Below are 19,151 nucleotides of genomic sequence, written 5' to 3'. Positions count from 1 at the left end.
CTAAAAAGAAGGTGGCCGCCACAGAGGAGAAGCTGGTAGGCACTGTCGGACTCGAAGTAGAGCGAGACAAACTGAAAGCTGACTTGGTGGATATGACCAATAAGTGGATGGAGAAAAACCAAGTCTGCGCACAGCATGAAGCCCACATGGAGAAGCTTGGCAGTATGATAAACGACCTTGATGAGGGTATAGTGTCGTTGCAGATGGATAAAGAGATCTTAGAAAAAGAGAAGAAAGAACTACATCGAAAGTCGGAGGAGCCTTAGGCTAACACAGCGGATGCCAAGAACCAAAAGCTAGAGACTGAACTTCATCTAAGGAAGAAGTTGAAGGAAACAGAAGAGGCGGTCACCGAAGCCAAGAAGTAGTTGGAGGAGATGGCTGAGGTATGTGGTTCTTCTGTAGTTATTAATGTATTGGAAAGTTAGTGGGTCTATAAGGCACGTGTTGATTTCATAATGTTTTTGCTTTTGCAGAGGGCAGAAGAGGCAGCGATCGAAGCCACGAGGCAGCGTATCCGAGATCGTGAGATCACCGAACGTAAATTTGTGAGGATGGCTGAGGTAGATACTGTGAAGTACCTTGATCTGGCATTACACAATAAGAAGCAGACCCCAGAGGAGAAATGGGAAAAACGCGAGATGTATTGTAAAAGCGTCGATGTGAAAATAGGAGAGTATAATGTTGACGAGTACCTGAATGAACTCGGGGATCTGCAAATATCCTATCCGGCGCATCATCTAGAGAAGCTGAAGTTGAGAGGCGACACGCTAGGGTAGATTTATAATGCCAACGAGGAAGCTGCAGAAGAAGGTGTTATCGATGAGGCTTCTGAACAGAAGGCAATAGAATCCGTGCCAGTTGCAGAGGCCAGGCCAGATGGTGAAAGAGGTGCCGTAGAATGAATGACACACTGTCTTTTTTGTTAAATTTTGTTATGTTTTGTTTTGTATTAATTCTTGTATATGCATTCTTTGGTCGTTTTGGCCGTTAGTATGTAGACAATTGTAATAGAGCAAATTATCAATACAAGTTGAGTTTTGTTTCATGTTGGTTAACTGGTGTGTAATTGGATGTGTTCTTTTTCGTTTGGAACTTAATTGAAGGCATTACGACAGGTGAGAGTCAGATGGTTTATTCAGATTAGAAGCTTCATAGACCCTTTAGGCCATTGCATACGAGATACAGTAAAAGATTATACGGATGGTGGGAGAGAATTCCCAGTTAAGTGTTGTGTGAACAATTCGTCTTAGCGTTATGGTGATTGGTTGGGGCTGACAACATTGTTGTTGCAGGTGAGCATCGTGAGTGGATGAAGGTACCCTTTTTGAGGCGAATCTTTGTTAACCTACAGTGGCTTTACTCAACGTGGGCGATGGAGGAACTAACTACTACATATCGTGTGAACGCTATGGGTTAGGCCATCCGAAGCTAGAGAGTGTGATGGGCAGAGTACATGTGTCGTATTGAATGGGACTAAACATGGCCAAGAGAATAAATCAATTATGGAACAAGAAACTAATATTGTCGTTAATGTAACATAATTTATAAATAACAACTTCTGATTTATTGTCATTTTATATTACACGTGGCCTTCTGATTTTTTGAACTACAAATCTTTCATCATTTTTGTGTATTAAAAAAGGAATTGAGCAAGTATGTGTGCTCGTGTTTAACATCTGCCAAATTGGGTTATAGTGTTAAGAGTTTAGTACTTCTGCGAAGCCATCGCTATTGTTAAGTGGTAAACTTTCTTACGCTTGGAGAGTTGTGTAGATGCCTGATTGGAGCGGTTTCGGCCTTTAGGGTGTATGAAAGAGTGTGGTTGATGCTCTCCCGTTTTGCCAGAGGGGTTAAGGTGATTCAGGCTGAACGCAGGGAAAAAAACGTAGAGTTGGGCGTCGAGGCATAGGCAAAGCGGTTAAGATTACGAGGCATATGTCTTTCCAATGCACCCATAACATGTGGTATGTGTGAAGGCTTGTTTGGGTTGTCTTGTATTTGTGTAGGATATGGGTGTGACTGCGGGAAAAGTTCCTCCCAGCCTTGGATTGCCAAACTAGTTAATGTGTACTGGTGACGAATCCGAAGTGTGACAGCTGATGGTTTTGATGTTGTAGTCAGGGCAGAGTAAACTGTAGGAGGTGCTCCTCTTATTCGAGTAAGAGGGCAGGGTGTGTAGTGCACCCTCGTTGGACGGCCAAATCAGCATAGTCAGGGCAGATTAGATTGCGAAATGGCTGGCCGTAGCTCCCTGTAAGCTTAGTCAAGTCAGATTAGAATGCGGCACAATATCGATTAAAATGGTAGAGGCAGCAGGATTGTGTATGCAGATTATGTGTAGTGGCCTTGCTGTCTTGATCCCTTGAGGTTCTGCCTTGTGCCAATGTGTGGGGTGAGATGCTGCACCTCACCGTGCACTATTTTCCGTTTGTTGGAAAGCTTCTTTTTTTTTTCTAGGTGTGGGAAACGTTTGTATTGAGACCAAAGACATATGGGGTATTGTTATGGGAAACTGATAACTACGAGCACTCAGATATTTACTTATTTATAGCCATTGTGGTAGGTGGTTTTTGAGTGCATGTGTATAATGTTGTTTTTAACAAAGGTAGGTGGGGATATATTTGATAGGACCTTTCGAGTGAAGTGTTAGTTGTCACGTGTCTTGCATAGTGTGATGTCATGGAAAATAATGTCAAGAAATTGAATGTACAAAAGAAATTTAAAATAATGTGAAAAAAGGGAAAGTTGTTATATTACTTTTGAATTGCACAGTACAACTATTAACAATAATATTGTTTCAAAGACATTGAATTCCAAGTACGGGGTACGATCTTCCCACTACGTACATTCTTTAGGGTGTAAGACCCTCTGCCTAGTACTTTTATGATTTCAAAAGGCTCTTCCCAATTTGGTTCTAGCTTCTTCTTATTGCCGGTGACCTTGCGCAGAACCCAATCACCTTCCCGAAATGTGCGTGAGTGGACTCTTTTGTTGTAGTAGCGTTCTGTGGCCTTTTGATAATTTTCTAGTCGTAATTATGCTACCGTACGTACCTCTTCCAGAAGGTCTAGGTTGTGCAGTAGTTTAATGTTGTTTGTTGTTTGATCAGATGCAATCTCAGTTCGAAGTGTAGGCAGGCCCACTTCTGTCGGGATGATAGCCTCCGTTCCATATACCATGGCATAGGGAGATTCACCCGTAGAGGATCTTTTTGTTGTCCTATATGCCCATAACACCTTTGGTAGTTCTTCTGCCCATGCTCCTTTTTTATCTTCTAGGTTCTTCTTAATGTTGGCAAAAATAACTTTGTTGGAAGCTTCTGCTTTACCGTTTCCTTGCAGGTAAGTGACAGAGGCAAAACTCAGCTTGATCTTGTATGTGTCACATAGTTCTTGTACTTTCGCATTTTGGAACGGGGTTCCATTGTCAAGGACTATCTCCCACGGTATCCCAAATTGACAAATGATGTGCTTCCATATGAAGGTCATAGTGTCTGTTTTGCTGACTGTGACGTATGCTTCTGCCACAACCTATTTTGTGAAGTAATCAGTGGCTACCAGAGCATACCGTCTTCCTCCGGCAGCCTTAGGTAGTTCACCCACCACATCCATACCCCATTTTGTTAAAGGCCAAGGTGCAACGAATGAGTGTAAAGTTTGAGCAGGTTGATGGATGGTGGGTGCAAATCGTTGGCACTTGTCACATTTTTTGGCATAGTCACGTGCTTCTGTCATCATGTACGACCAGTAATACCCCGCTGTAAGTGCCTTGTGCGCTAGACTCCGTTCCCCTGTGTGATTTCCGCATGCCCCCTCATGTATCTCTTCAAGCAGTTTTTTAGCTTCTGATGGACGCAAACACCGTAGGTAGGGGCCATTTAAGGACTTGCGGTATAGCATTCCATGGATTATGGAATAACGTTGTTCTCGAAGGCGTAGAAGCTTTGTGTCATTTGGATGAGGGGGGAGTGCAGAGGTGGACAAGTACCGAATGATTGGGTCCATCCAGCACTCAGGTTCTGATGAGGTTGAGTAGACTTCCATATCTTTGTTTGATCGGCTTATAGATATGGAGGATTGGCATGTACAACCTCATGCAGAGGATAATTTGGCAAGGGCATCAACCTTCTGATTTTGTTCCCTCGGTACTTGTACGAGTTCGAACTGGTGAAAATGTGATCGCAAGTCAGTTACCTTCTGTAGTAGGCTTGCCAGATGCGGTGCTTTAGTATCGAAATTCCCAGGCACTTGTTCTATAATAAGCTGTGAATCTCCTCTGACATTCAGACGTTGGATGCCCATGTCTCGTGCTAGTTCTAAACCATAGATCAGAGTCTCATATTCCGCTTCATTATTCGTGGTGGACTGTTCTAAACGAATGGCTTCCTCAATTTTGAGGCCTGAGGAAGCTTCTAACATGACGTGAATACCGGCTCCTTGGGAATTGGATGCCCCATCCGTATGCATCATCCACACCCATTGATCTTCTGATTCTAACAATTCAGGAAGGGTGCCTGGGGTGAAAGATTGAATTTCGACCAGAAAGTCAGCAAGTACTTGTCCTTTTTTTGCTTTTCATGGCGAGAATTGGATATCATACGTCCCTAGCTCAATTTCCCATTTAGATAACCTTCCAGAGAGATCGGGTTTACTCAATACTTGCTTTAGTGGATAGTCCGTATATACGATGATGGTGTGGCTTTCAAAATATTGTCGTAACTTCTTCTTTGCTGTGATGAGTGCGAGTGCCAATTTTTCCATCATATTGTCACGAGTTTCAGCATCCAGAAGCATCTTGCTGCAATAAAACACTGGCCTCTGACGATTAGCCTCTTCTCGGAAGAGAACGGAACTTACAGCGAAGTGTGAGACAGACAGATACAAGAATAGATCTTCATTGGCTATGGGGGAGCTCAATATAGGAGGGGAGCTCAAATAAGCTTTCGACTCTTCCAATGCTTTACTTTGTTCTGGTCCCCAGGTGGTGTTGGTGGATTTCTTTATGCATTGCAAGAAGGGCTGGCAACGGTCGGACATGCGTGATATGAACCAGCTTAATGCTACAACTTTGCCCGTCAGAGCCTGTATGTCTCGGATGGTCCGGGGTTCTTTGACTTCTGAGAGGGACGCAATCTGTGTTGGGTTGGCCTCGATGCCCCTCTGACTGACGACGTATCCTAAGAACTGTCCAGAGGACACCCCAAAGGTGCATTTAGAGGGGTTCAATTTCATTTTATAAGTGTTGAGAATGTCAAAGCATTCGGTCAAATCATCTATATGTGAAGAGCTTTGTTTAGACTTGATGACCATGTCGTCGATATAGACCTCCATGTTTCTCTCAAGCAATGAGGAAAACAGCTTGTGCATCAGCCTTTGGTACGTTGCGCCTGCATTCTTTAGACTGGAGGGCATAACTTTGTAGCAATATAATCCACCTTCTGTTATGAAAGTCGTGTGAATCCGATCTTCTGATTTCATTGGGATCTGATTGTACCCAGAGTAGGCGTCGAGGAAGCTCATTCTTTCATACCCTGCCGTGGCGTCTATCATTTGATCGATTTTCAGTAGAGGGTAGCTATCCTTGGGACATGCTTTGTTTAAGTTTGTGTAGTCTACACATACTCTCTTTTTTCCGTTCTTCTTTGGGACCACGATGGGGTTGGCAAGCCAACTGGGATATAGGCATTCCTCGATTGCCCTTGTGCTCAGGAGTCGTTGCACCTCCTCCTGTATGACTTGATTTACTTCGAGAGCGAACCTCCTCTGCTTCTGCTTGACGGGTGGGAAGCTGTTTGAAATATTTAGGTTGTGACTCATGATGGAGGGGTCTATTCCGGGTATGTCGTGCGGAGACCTGGCGAAAGTTCCCATTCTAGCTTTGAGAAATTGTACTAGGGTCTGTCTTTCGTTTTCAGAGAGCTTGGTACTTACCAGCACTATCTTAGATGGGTCAGCGTCGTCTAGACATATTTGTTCTAGGGTATCGAGTGTAACTGGGGGTTTTTCTTGGTCTTCTTCTATATCGATCCCTTTGAGGCATGCTGGTAGGTCCTGCTGTAACACCCCAAGTTGCTAATAAGGTTTAAGACCTTGTTTAGCGGGCCTGGAGGGCAATAAATGAATTTACATGATAATATATGTGATTAGTAATGCATGTTTAGGTGGTATATAGATGCATGTGGGCCCCGTTTGTATGTTGGGGGTAAACTGGTAATTTTAGCCCGTTGAGGGCATAAATGTGATCATTGTATTATGTGATTTGTACCACGTGAGTGTGGAGTTTTTATTGTGATGCACGCATCGAGACGGTCCTAGTGATCTAATTAGTCTAAAAGTCACAACGGGATTTTGTACCCAGCTCGGAAGGAGCCTAGGGGTACTTTAGGAATTTTGTAAGTAGAATTGAGAACCAATGGTTATAGTTATTGGCGATTGAGTAACCTGTGTAACCATTTGTAACTGCTTTGAGTAACAAGTTTTAGATGGAAAATGGTAGAATTGAATAGAAGTAAAAGGACTTAAGTGCCCTTGAAGGTTTAGTTAGGAAGGATTATTAGGAAGGGGTAAAGTGGTCATTTGACAAGGGATTTAGACAATTTTCAGCTGGGATATTGGGGTACACGGTTTGGGCATTGGGTCATTTGATGGTTTTGATGAAAATTGAAGAGAAGAAAAACTAGAAGAAAGAAAAAGCTAGGGCAAGAAGAAGAAAAAGAAGAAGAAGAGTAGAAGGGGCTGAAGTGGGAGTTTAAGAGGAGATCAAGAAGCTTTTGGGTGAATTCTCCACTTGAGGTAAGGATTTTATGCACATTTAAGATTTGTTTCTGTTTTGATTTGAGCAATCTAAAGCATGAGTTAAGTCTTTAAAGTTTTGGGTTGAGTTGCTGAAATTAGAAATCAAAGGGTGGATCTTTGGGTGGGATGGTGTTTTGATCTTGATACTAGTGTTTATGGGTTGTTAGATGGTTCATATGAAGTTTTAAATTGATCTTGGGGTTTAGATATTTGTTTGGGATGATTTGGGGAGGTTGTAGCTCGGGAAAAACGCAAGAGAAAACCCAGAAATCTGGGTTTGCGAAGGAGCGCCGCGGCGCGAGGCTGCTTCCAGGCAAGGGGGGGCTCTCTGACTTTCCGAGCGCCGCGGCCCTCTTAGGCAACGCCGCGGCGCTAGGCCATTTTCAGGACATGAAATTTTTCAATTTTGAGCTTTTGCTCCGGGGGTTCGGGGGATGTTTCCAATGAATTGTTTTAGGAATTTGGGAGTCCCGAGAGTATGGAATTGGTCCCGGGAAGTGGTTTTGAATTGATTAGTATTAAAGGATGTTTTATACGTGTTGTGACTAGGTCTTTGGAAAAGCTCGGGTTAGAGGACCGTGCTCGCGGCTTTAGTGCATCAGAAAGCTCGGAATACAGGTAAGAAAACTGTAGCACCCGAGAACAGGGCATGGGCCCATAGTGTTATTGCAAGGCCTGGCCCTAGATTGCATTACGTGCTAATGTATAACCTTAAATGAATTATTATATGATTGAATGATTATTTTGAGATGTACTATATGTGTGATTATAATGAGATGAACGGCTAAGGCCGAGAGCGGCGAAGGCTGAGAACGGCCGTGGGGTCGGAAGTAACACTTAGCACATGGAGTGCTTATAATCAGGGTGGGACCCAATGGATACATGAGTTATCCTTACGGTAAGGACCGAGACCCCAGGCTTTAGTTAGGCCTCTGGAGCGGCATGGCCGTGTTTGTTCAGTCTGATAGTTTTCCTGTTTATCAGTGGATTATATGTTATTTACTGTTTGAGTTTTCTTTCTGGGCTTCGGCTCACGGGTGCTCTGTGTTGCAGGTAAAAGTAAAGGGTCAGTCAACCAGCCATGAGTATGGAGAGCGTGGGGGCGACGCGTACATGTTCGGCCTGCCCGACTGCTTTGGTTGGGGACATTTTGACTAATGGTTGTATTAACCTATTCTTTTGATAGATAATCAATTGGAAATCTATTTTTGAGTTGTAAATATTTTGTAAACCTTATTTTTGGGATCCCAGACGTTTGATACTTGAAGTTTTTATGAAACTAAGCATTTTCAAAGATTACAGCCTTAACTTTTGTTTAGTCACGCTTTTGGTTCTAAAAACCTTGTAAAACAAGTTAGTTGCTCATTTTTCGTTTTTAAACTCACTTAGTAACGGCTCTAAGGTAGTAGGGCATTACAACTTGGTATCAGAGCGAGCCAAGGTTTATTGGTTCTGGAGATTGACCGAACATGTACGCACGCTGCCATTGAAAAGCTCGACTCAGGATTGATTGGTATGGTTGATTAATGTACTTGAATATGTGTTTGAATGCCTTGTTTGCCTGCTTAGATTGTAATGAGCATGATGAGTGAAATAACATATGCGTGATGTCAGGGCAAGGCCCGTTGTGTGTTATATGCTATCTGTATGTTATTTGGATGGTTGATCTTGGTTTGTTGTTGAGATTGAGAGGTGGAATTGGATCTTGTCATCATGCCTGATGAGCGATGTCACTGATTGCAGGCATATAGTTGTAATGCCTCAGCAATCATCTAGACTCCGCGGCATTCGGGCCGAGGATGACAATCAGGGTCAGGACCCTCCACCTGCTCCTCAGAACTGGCAACAGATATTAGCCGAAATGGAGGCTAGATTGAAGAAAACTGAAGATGAGCTTAGTCAGTTGAGGCAGCAGGCTCCTCCACAAGTCATCAGGTTACCACTACAGCAGAGTGTAGCACCAGCTCTGGTTCAGCCTGTGGTTGAGAACAGGTTGGAACCTCTGTATGAAAGATCCAGAAAACAACAACCTCCTACCTTTGAGGGTGGAACAGACCCACCGCGGGCTGAGCAGTGGATGAATATGATTTCTGTAATCTTGGATTTCATGAGGGTTGAAGGAAAGGAAAGAGTTGATTGTGCCAGCTATATGCTTAGATATGATGCACGAATATGGTGGGATGTAGTAAGGCAGCGAAGGGATACTACAACTATGACTTGGGAAGAATTTAAGAGCATTTTTAATGAGAAATACTACAGTGTAGCAGTTCGAGCTGCGAAGGCTGATGATTTTATCATCCTGACTTAGAGCTGGTTATCAGTCACTAAGTACGCCCTGAGATTTGACAGATTGGCGAAGTTTGCGCCAGAGTTAGTGCCGACTGATGCGGCCAGGAGAGATAGGTTTATACGGGGATTGAATGTGATGATCGCCCGTGATGTGAGTATTACATTGGTTCCAGAGACTACTTATGCTTAGGTAGTGGATAAAGCCCTTACTGCTGAGAGGGCTGAGGATCAGATCTGGAAGGATAGCGCTACTAGGCGCGATACCAGGAGGACGGTGCCTCCTTCTTCTGGGCCTAGTCGGGACAGTGGCCCCATTGAGTAGAAAAGAAGAGTGCCAGATTCATTTTTTCCTTATGGTTCTGATAGGAGGTTTCGCGGTTCTGTAGGTGGCCGTCAGGGCGGAAATGACAACTGGAGGAGCTTTCCGATGTGTCCTCGATGCAGGCGACGACATCAGGGCGAGTGCCGGACCAGGGCCTGTTTTATTTGTGGGAGCATCAATCATTTGAAGAAATACTGCCCACAAGCTAAGAAAGAGGAACCAAAGCAGGGTGATAGCCTCGCTCCTGCTCGGGTATTCACTTTGACTCAGACTGAGGCGGAGGCCAGTCCCTCTGTTGTGACAGGTCAGATTTTTAGCGCTGGTTCTTTGTATACTGCATTGATTGATTCTGGTGCTACTCACTCATTTGTATCTGCTAGGGTGATTGATCAGCTTGTAGACCTAGTATTTTGTATGCTAGGGGTTTTCAGACTTTATTGCCAACATGAGAACTGGTAGTCTCTAGGAGAAGGGTTAGAGCATTACCGGTAGTAATAGACGGTAGGGAATTGTTTGTTGACCTGGTTGAACCAGATATGGACGATTTTCATATAATACTATGAATGGATTGGTTAACGCGGTATGGAGCAAAAATTGACTGTAAGCGACGAATGGTGACTTTTGAACCAGAGGGCGAGGTACCCTTTGTGTTTGTGGGAATGGTGAATGGACCGCGGGTGCCTATGATCTCAGCACTAAAGGCTAGAAACCTGATGCAGGAGGGTTGCATAGGATTCCTAGCGAGTGTTGTAGATTCCTCTAAGGTGGCGGCAGTGGGACCGAATAAAACCAGAGTGGTCTGTGAGTTTCCAGACTTGTTTCCAGCAGATCTGCCGGGATTGCCGCCACAGCGAGAGATTGAGTTCGTCATAGAGTTGGTTCCGGGAGCAGAGCCAGTGTCCAAGGCACCTTACAGAATGGCTCCGGCAGAATTAAAGGAATTGAAGATTCGGTTGCAGGAGCTACTGGATTTGGGGTTTATCAGACCGAGTTTCTCGCCATGGGGTGCTCTAGTGCCATGGGAGGGAGTGCCAGAACTATTTATTTCTTTCAAGGTAAGGAAGCACTTTTTGGCCTGCTTCTGGCATCCCTTGATGTCGAGTGTGTAGCGCCTGTTGGGTGATAGACATCGCATCACCTGATGCAAAGTTGAGACTACCCCTTGCATCCTGTGGATCCAATTTCTCCCCATGATGGCGTTGTAGCTTGTGGTGGAATCTATAATGAGGAAATCTACTGGCAGGGTGCGCTTCACGGCCACCACAGGAAATCGTACGACGCCTTTCGGATATACTCTCTGGCTGTTGAATCCCAAAATGGGTGTGGTGGAGGGCCGGATCTGATTTTCCTCTAGCCCCATTTTCTGGAAGGCTTCCCAGAAGAGGATATTGACCCCACTGCCCCCGTCGACTAGAACTCTTCCCAGCTGGCAATGGTCGACCTGTAGTGAAATGACGAGTGGGTCGTCATGGGGTAGGTTCACTCCTTTTAGGTCATCATCGGTAAAGGCGATTGCAGAGGCTAGATAACTTCTATCTTCTGAAGTGACAAGATTGACCGTGTGGCCTAATGATTTGTATCGCTTCACACGTTCCTCCATCCTCTTATGTATTTTGGTGACATGCTCTTGGTTCTCAATGAGTTCCACGATCCCATGTATCATAGGGACTTGCTTAAGAGGTTCTTGAGGGCTAGCAGAGGTTGTGTGCACGGGATCTGACGCTTGTGGTGTTGGGGCAGAAGCAGGATTGTCTCGCGAGGTGCCGGGTCTGCCTGCCTCCTTAATGTATTAGGTAAGCCTCCCACTTCTCATGAGGGCTTGGATCTGATTGTTCAGGTTATGGCATTCAGCGATCGTATGACCGTGATCTTTATGGAAGAGGCAGTACTTGCTTTTATCCCTCCTGTCAGAAGGAGTGGTAATTTTATACGGCTCACGCCAGATAGGTCTTTCTTTATTTTCTTCATAAATGACCTCTTGCTGGACGGTGTATTCGAAGGAAGGATATCGTGGTGACTGTCAGTCCTGTCTTGGCCTCTTCCCTTCCTTCGCATGATCTGTCTGGTTTCGTTTCCTCTTATCATCTCTAGCAGGTGGCAGAGGGTTATTTGTTGGTGGAGCGGAGATGAGCGCAGACTTCTTCTGTGCACGCTCTCGAAATTCCAAGACCCTGAAGACGCCCTCGGCTCGGGTCTGCACCTCTGCCATGTCCTAGAGTGGTGTCATGGTGAGATTTTCATGTAAAAGAGACCCCCCTGCAAGCTTTTGACGAAGAGATTGGCTGCAGTAATCGGATCGACGTCGTGGATTTGATGCACGAGGTCAATGAAACGCTGTAAATACGCCTTCGGATGTTCATTTTCCCCTTGCTCAATCTGATAGAGGTCAGCCATTCTTCTTGGTGCCTCACGGTTCGCACTATATTGTTGTAAAAAGGTCCGTCGGAGGTCACTAAACTGTTGAGGGATCTGGCTTTAACTGTCAGAACCACAATAAAGCTGGCCCGGAGAAAGTTGTTGAAAAGACCTTGCATTGAATGGCTACGTTGTTAGCTTCTAATGCCATTTTCTGCTGAAATTGGAATAGATGGTTTAGCGGATCTCCCTTTCCATTAAACGCAGGCAGGGAAGGGATGATGAAGTCTCGGGGCTTAGGCTCATTCTGAATCCACTCTGAGAAAGCATATTTCTCAGTGGTTCTTGACACTAGATCCAAATGCTCGGTGGCGTAAACGGATCGCCCGTCTGAGAACTTCTGCATCATTTCTCTCATCATATCCTCTTTCCAACTATCTAAGAACCGGAACGAGGGAACACAGTCTTTAGAGGGTGAATCATGCGTGGCTCGATGTGTGGTTTGTTGTGGCCGAATTTCGACTGTTGGCTGAGCGGACCGGATGGGTTCTGCTTCCGTCCGCATATGCGTGTCACAGAGCGGGGCTCGTCGCTCTTCGACCCCGGAGGGTGGTGGGAGACCCTGGGATCCTTCGCTACCAAGGTTCGTGTTTTGCTGAGGGGAACTGATGCGGTCGATTGGAACTTCGGGTCTACCAGAGTCGAGATTGTTGTTGGCTTGGGTGCTGCGTGTGGCGTCAGCGGACCTGCGCAGCTCAGCGATCTCAGCTTCGAGCCGAGCCTGAGCTTCAGTCAATGTTTTGATTGCTTCGTCGAATCTCTGCTGGCTAGCTTCCAGCAGGCGACACATCCTGTCGATCTGGTCGCCCACGTCCGTTGGAGGGACGCTCTGTGTGACTAGACCTGACACTCCGTTGCCTTTTGGCGGCATGGCTCCAAGGTTTGAGAGAATCTTGGACGCAAAAAGAGGGTTCTTGATTTCTTGATTCGACGATGTGGCTAATGCCGAAATGTTTTTTTATTCCCACAGACAGTGCCAATTGTTGAAGCAACAATTGTCTTTCTATATCTGGAGGTATAATCCAACGGTAGACGATGCTTTGTCACTATTCCAGTGATAGAGTTTGCCTTTGACTCGTCGGGGTTACCTGCAAGAAAGACACCCCGATGCTTAAGTCAGTAAAAATTTCGATCCCTTTACTCTTCTATGAATCTCATATTTATAGGACAAAATATGTAAAGTAGTTAGTTAGTTCAAGCAAACCCTGAATTGGTGGGGAAAAATAACCGAATTTCCCTCCAAAACATGCTGATTTTGAATTACGCGTTCAGAAGTCAGAGGCGCAGACTGCCTCTGACCCGTGGCTTCTGCCTTCGGAGCTTCTGTAGATTAAAACGATTCGTTTTGAATGTTCGGTAAATGAGGAAAGGATTTTGGGCCGAACATTTTGGGCCCAACACACACTACTACCAAAACGGATTTTTAGGGTTCACAAGAAGTTTTTAGGACTCGCGGGGCGCGAGTCCTCTAGTTGATAGCCTTAAAAAGTGAGATTTTTTAGGATTCGAATGTTTTTAGGGCCCGTAAAGAATTGACGCGAGCCCTAAAAGAATGGTCGGAGTATGTGGCGGCGCCACCACTCCACGGTGGCCATTGGGTCTAATTTTTTAGTGGGTTTTGAAGCCCAAGATGCAAGGAATATGGTGGTGGTGGTGGTGGTGGTGGTGGCTGGAAAGTGGCTGGAAAGTTTGGGAAAACCCAAAATCGCATAAACTTCGACAAACACTTTAAAGGCCTTAGGCCGCGCATGAGGGGCTGAGCTCCAAGGGTTGGAGGTTTCGAGGGGCGGCGTGTCGGTTGGGGCAGCGTGTGGCGTTCAGCGGCGGCGACAGCAAGGCGACCGTTTGGCCTTGTTGGCAGAGACGAGCTAAAGAGAGAAATATGGAGCTTCGGGAGGGAGAGAGAGAGAGAGAAAGAGAGAGAGAGAGAGAGAGAGAGAGAGAGAGAGAGAGAGAGAGAGAGAGAGAACCGAGGAGAAAGATAGTGGTTTGAGTGATTTTTGTGTTTTACTTATATAATTGAGTGGTTTGAGGGATTGGAAGGAATTTGTGATATTTTAAAATTCAAAATTTTATGACACACATAAGTTTTTAAGGCTTGCACCGCGTGTCCTAAAATTTTTTTTAAGGACTTGCAATGAATGTCCTAAAAAGTCCATAAGGTGTTTGTTAAAAAAAATTCAAACTTTTAAGACACACATAGTTTTTAGAACTCGCTCCACGAGCTGTAAAAGAAATTCTTTAAGGGCTCGCAAGTCTAGGAGCTGTTTTTAGGGCTCGCATCTAGTTGAGTGCCCTAAAAAAGTGTCCTAAAATGATGTTTTTGTAATAGTGCCACAAGTATATATGTGTGCAACTGAATGTTTAATTTGAAGCAGTAAAATATTCAAAATTTCTCGAAAACTGGTAGGATGTCTGATATAACTATAATGTACACTGTCATATAAAAAAATTGAGATCTAATTTCTCCACGTATCAAAAATAGAAACCCTCCTACCAATAGGAGCAAAAATGGTGCCCCTACCATAGAATTTCCCTATATTTATATATTTGTAAGTAGGGATGCTCAGGATCCAAAGCAATCCAATTACCCTAATCAAATTACAAAAACTTGGATGTCCAATCACAATTGGATTTGATTGGATTGGATTTGTAAAGTTGGATGTTAACCGGATTGGATTGGATAATGGATGAAACTATGAAAATCCAATTAAGAATCGATCAAATCCAATTAAAATTAAGAAAATATGTATTCTTTATATATATTATTAATTATAAATGTATTTAATATTCTTATCTTTTTTCACAGTTTTTAGTACTTCAGAAATGTTATTGTTGTTGATTTCATGTTATATTATTATGGCACTTTAGTTATTAGCTTTGAGACATTAGTAATAAAAATTTAATGGACTTAATATTGTAAATTTAATATTTCAAAGATTTAATGTAGCAATTGTAAAGACTTAATTTAATATTATTACTACATAGTGTCTAATTTTTTGTATACTTTTTTTTACTTGTTAATTTCTTTAATATTAAAATTTAGGTTCAAAAATATAAAATAACCGATCCAATCCAAGTACAAATCCAATTGAAATTGGATTGGATTGAATAAGATTTTTAGGCTAAATCAGATTAGATTGGATGATGATTTCTCACATCCAAACTTTTAATTGGGTTGGATGAGCACCCCTATTTGTAAGGATTATATCATTTTATTACTTTTTATATATTTAAGTATCGAATTATACTTTCTTATTTAATAAATATAACAATGCTACTTTATATTTGTTAAATTAGTACAAAAAATTATTTGAACATAATTTAATAACTCTATTTTTAATTACTTTTTAGATCATGTGCTTTGTAAAATAGTTCAAATAAATACATATTCCATATTTTAATTAACATAAAATTGAATATAACAATACAGTTGTTAGACAAAATTGTTGTGATTTTGTTTTGAGTTGTTAGATTTTTAGAAATGTTTGAGATTTTAGTTCAAAATACTTTAATATTAAAATCGGATTTAGAATTTATTTGAACTACTTTAAAAAATACAGGATTTAAAAAATAATTTGTCAAAACACAGAATTTAAATATAGACAAAACATAGGTTAAAAAAAATGTAATCCATAATAAATAATAATATAAAGTATGATCCCTTATGTCTGTGATTATGTAAACCCTATTGGAATATATAGTTTTGTATCTATATATGTGATCGATCTCACACATTGATGATATGCATTAATATATATATATACATAATTATATCACTACTTTTCAAAACTATATATACTTTATTTTCATTACGTACTATTTTGGTTATTAGTTAAAGATGATGACGACGTGGATGAAAAATCAAATAGCAATTAATTCAATTCATGATGGAGGGGAAGTTTCGAAGCATGGATGCGTTGAAAATGAAAGAATACTATAGTAAGGTTGGGACTTTTCTTTTTGTTCTGGATAATTAATTAGAGTAAGCGCTTGTGGGACTTACTTTGTAGTTTCGCATTTTCATACGTGTGTACGTAATTACGTAGTCATGAGTACGTAATATACTATATATCATTATTATGAACCACTCTCTCTAGCTCTTCTCTTTGATTGATTTTAATGTTGACACGTATGCTTTAATTTGTCTGTTTCATATATATAAATATATATTTATATATATATATATATATTTCAGGCATATTAATTATTGCTTCCCTTCGTCTCCTTTTCTTATTTTTTTCTTTCCAAGTAATCTCAAAAAATAATTAAGGATCGATGTATAGTATTTTATTTTTCTAATCTTGTCGGTGGTCTATTCGATCTACATATATGAAATCTTATTTGTTGAAAGTGCAAGTTTTACTTTTTTTTTTTTTTTTATATTGGAAAGTGTTATTATTATTCCTGTTTAAAAAGTGTCTCACCATGCGAGGCATGCAGTTTGGTAATAAATGAGATACACGTAATAATTTTTTTTTTTAGAAATATATGTTATATATGACCACAAAATCAAACAGCCTTTTATTATCATTTAAAATGTCGTGTACTGATTCGTAATAAATAAGTAATTATTTCTATAAACATATAACAACCACCTAATTAACTAAAATAAGAATGAATATATATCATATATATTCGAGGCTGAGACGACCTCATTTTTATTATTTGTTGGTATTGTATACACAGTGTAAGATACGCGTATATGTATATCTTGAAATTTGCGAAATTATTTTGACATATATTATAGTTTGTAGTAAAAGATAAATGTGGTGGCGGTGCATATACTCTTTTATATATTATGGGAGTAAAGAAAGGAGCACTACAACAAAAACCTGGTATACCGGCGGAACTATTACCGGCAGAGTCAGTCCGCCGGTAATAATACTATCTTTACCGGCGGAAAACTGAATCCGCCGGTATTAATCATGTTTTTTAATTTTGTTTTTATTTTTTAAATTATTTGATTATTACCGGCGGAAAATCTATTATTACCGGCGGACAATCCGCCGGCAATAATCAAATTTTATTCACGCGGTAAACCTGCCGCCTAATTTAATTTTCGCTTATTGCCGGCGGGCTCCGCCGGTAATAATAATAAAAATATTATCGTTAAATACTATTACTGGCGGAACTATTATTGTCGGCGGACCTCCGCCGGCAATAATATTCTATATATTGTGGCCATCCGTCTCCTTCGCCTCCGTTCGTCTGAGTGCCCAGAATTCTCAAAAAAAACTCTCAAAAAACTCTCCTTCGACTCCGTTCGTCCGAGGCAATATCCACCATTTTCAAAGGTTTTTGGGATTATATTCAGCATTATTTCATCACAAGCGGTCTGGGTATGTAGTTATATATTTTTTATTGTAATCTATTTTATTTTTCTGATGTTGTTTGAGTTATATTTTTGAGTTGAGTTATAATTACAATTTTTTGTTTTTCTAATATCATGTATATCTTTTCATATTTTTTTTGGCTGATTGTATTTTTAATCAAATACATATATAATAAAAAGTTTTGGTTAATATTTGGTTATGAACAATTTTTTTAATTATATATATTGAATTTAAATATTCCATTAACTTACAACTAATATATATATGTTTATATTTCAGGGCTTCATTGGGAGAGTACTGAATCTTGCTATTGTTTGACTACAGGTAAGTAATTTTATATTTCATACATTTTTATTTTGTTTATTTAGTTTTAAAATATATGAAAATATTGTTAGATATTAGGACATGGATAATTTTTTATTATTGTTAAATTGTTATTATAATGTTAGAATGTTATAATGTATTTTTGTTATAGTTTAATTAAAATTATTTTAATATTATGAAGTTTAGATTTTAATAAATTTGTTATTAATAAATTGTTATTATTAAAAAAATAGTTTAATGGTAGATAAATAAAATATTAATAAATAATATAATAAATATTAAATTATAGAAGAAAGTTATTTTAATAACTTAGAAAGGAATTGATATGAGAATAATAAAAATTAAATAATTAAAAATGTATTTATTAAAAAGTAAGTATTAAATAATATATGTAAACAATTATTAAGTAATTATATAAAAGAGTAGTTATATAATTAATTAAATAAAAATAATTTCAATTAATTACATATTAATTATTCAGCTTTTAAAATAGTTATAATTAAATATGTGGAATAAATAAATGATTAATTTATTTATTATTAATTAAATGAATATTAAATAAATAAATAATTAAGTATTAATTAAATAAATAAATTTTTAGTAAATGAAAAATTAGATAATAGATAATTAATTAATTAAATAAATAAATAATTAATTAATTAATTAAGTATAAATTAAATAATTAGTAAACATTAGATAATAATAAGTTATTTAAATAACGGAAAAATTATATAATAGATAACTAATTAAATAAATAAATAATTAATTAATTAAGTATACATTAAATAATTAGTAAACATTAGATAATAATAATTTATTTAAATAAAGCAAAAATTAGATAATAATTAACTAATTAATTAAATAATTAGGAAAGAATTAAATTAATAATTTGATAAATAAATAATTAAGTTTTAATTAAATAATTAAATAAATAAAGAATTAATTAATTTAGTAATTAAATAATTTAATTATAATTAATTAAATAATTAGGAAAGATTTAAATTAATAATATGATAAATAAATAATTAAATGAATATTAAATAAATAAATAAATAAGTATTAATTAAATAATTTATTTTAAATAAAGGAAAAATTAGATAATAGATAAATAATTAAATAAATAAATAAATAATTAGGAAAGATTGAAATTAATAATATGATAAATAAATAATTAAATGAATATTAAATAAATAAATAATTAAGTATTAATTAAATAATTTATTTTAAGTAAAGGAAAAATTAGATAATAGATAAATAATTAAATAAATAAATAATTAATTAATTTAGTAACTAATTTATTTAATTATAATTAATTAAATAATTAGGAAAGATTTAAATTAATAATATGATAAATAAATAATTAAATGAATATTAAATAAATAAATAATTAAGTATTAATTAAATAATTTATTTTAAGTAAAGGAAAAATTAGATAATAGATAAATAATTAAATAAATAATTAATTAATTAATTTAGTAATTAATTAATTTAGTAATTAATTAATTTAGTAATTAATTAATTTAATAATAATTAATTAAATAATTAGGAAAGATTTAAATTAATAATATGATAAATAAATAATTAAATGAATATTAAATAAATAAATAATTAAGTATTAATTAAATAATTTATTTTAAGTAAAGGAAAAATTAGATAATAGATAAATAA

This window comes from Humulus lupulus, chromosome 5 (genome assembly GCF_963169125.1).
Source record: "Humulus lupulus chromosome 5, drHumLupu1.1, whole genome shotgun sequence".
NCBI lineage: Eukaryota > Viridiplantae > Streptophyta > Magnoliopsida > Rosales > Cannabaceae > Humulus > Humulus lupulus.
This window is presented reverse-complemented; position numbering follows the sequence as displayed.